Source organism: Cyprinodon variegatus, unplaced genomic scaffold, assembly GCF_000732505.1.
Source record: "Cyprinodon variegatus isolate N-32 unplaced genomic scaffold, C_variegatus-1.0 Scaffold294, whole genome shotgun sequence".
In the NCBI taxonomy this organism is placed as follows: domain Eukaryota; kingdom Metazoa; phylum Chordata; class Actinopteri; order Cyprinodontiformes; family Cyprinodontidae; genus Cyprinodon; species Cyprinodon variegatus.
The window spans coordinates 534,717-536,201 of record NW_015150747.1 but is presented as its reverse complement, the minus strand read 5'-3'; the positions used below and the strand labels follow the sequence as shown (position 1 = coordinate 536,201).

The 1,485-nt window shown below is 46.7% G+C and overlaps 1 protein-coding gene across 1 annotated transcript in view; it reads right to left on the bottom strand.

Moving 5' to 3' along the window:
* Nucleotides 1–1,183, bottom strand: part of siah1 (siah E3 ubiquitin protein ligase 1) — a 47,708-nt gene extending 46,525 nt beyond the window's left edge. The window contains exon 1 of the mRNA XM_015383804.1: nt 1,031–1,183. The gene's annotated coding sequence lies outside the window, so the exon portion shown is untranslated. The remainder of the gene's footprint in view (nt 1–1,030) is intronic.
* Between the last annotated feature and the right edge of the window lie 302 nt (nt 1,184–1,485).

Here is a 1,485-nt window from a genome sequence, read left to right as displayed (position 1 = left end):
TTTTGGTGTCGATCATTCGATTTCATCCTGGACACTACAGAAAATGGGCTAAAAGTGTTAAAAACCGGAATTTTCCTTTAACCCCACACGGCTCCCCGGGGCCTTGCTCCCCAAAGGGATGGGTCAAATGCAGAGGTGAATTTCTCCAATGTGAGATCAATAAAGTTCAATTATTATTATTATTATTATTACTACTCCTACTATCCATCTAAAACAAGCAGGCAGGTCTAAACTGATAGGAAATAACTTAACTACTAGAAAAATAATGAATTTCTAAAGAATCTCATACAGAGTTTTAAAAAGATGTACATAAGAAATGCATCAGCAGAGAAAATCGCACCAAGCTTACAGACTGTAGCTGTTGTTTACTGATAGTTAGTTTCTCCATCCTGTGGACACCCTGAAAATCTGCCACAATGCTGACATCATCCATACAAACAGGAGAGGACCAACCTGGACCGAAACATGAGCCCCAAAATTCTCCTTGTTTTCTAATCATCTCCATCTACAGGTGCCCCAAGTTACCATGATCACAGGGATGCAGGGGAAGCTGCAGAGCCACGCAGTCTTCATAGAAATCAGTGCAGCTGCGGTGATAAAGAAGGACTGAAAGCATCGCTGAGCTACAGGAAACCAGCCAGCTACCGGATCCAACCTTTGAGCCAGCACGCTCACCGCTTTCTGGGTCTGATCGGCCCAGCCGGTCTGATGTCTGTCTCCGCCGCAGACAGCACAGGCCCAGGATCAGATTAGCCTTTAGCTGTTAGCTCAATCCGCAATACAGCCGAGTCCAACAGTAGAAAGGAAACCCGAGTACAAATCAAACAACCTGCTAAATGTTGACACCAGCGGCTCCTTTTTTAAGGCGTGTCACCAAACTGCAGGCCCTGAGAAACAATTGAAACGGGACAACAGCAGCTTGGCGTTAGCATGAGGCTAACGGCTGCGGCTAACGACTGCTGTTGTTCAGACCGAAGGAGGCTGCTCTGGAAAAACCCGGAGTAGAGGTCGCCCAAAACCCTCCTCCTACCTGAGGACGGCTCCTTCAGCTCACAGCGGGTCACTGAGGGGGTGAAAGGCGAGGAGGCAGAGCTTTGCTCCCGGTGTGTCTGTGTCTGTCCTCCGTCTGCTTGGCGAACATCGGGGCTCCGACCCAGACAGACTCCAGGCGCTTAGTGGCAGCCGGGGCGCGCTCACTCAAGTTTTCTGTCGAGAGCGCGCACTGCACGAATCGTGCAGACATTGGGGAGGGGGGGGGGCTGACACCCCACCCACGTAAAAAAAACTCTGCAAATAGACTGGTTAGTTTTATACGTAATAGGATTAGGGACACTGAAAAAATAAAACAGGTTAACTGATTTTTCAATTTTATTTTAGTATAATATGAGAAAAAAGTCAGAATTTAGACTTTAATCTCAGAATTCTGACTTTGATCTCAGAATTCTGACTTTTTTCTCAGAATTCTGACTTTGATCTCAGAATTCT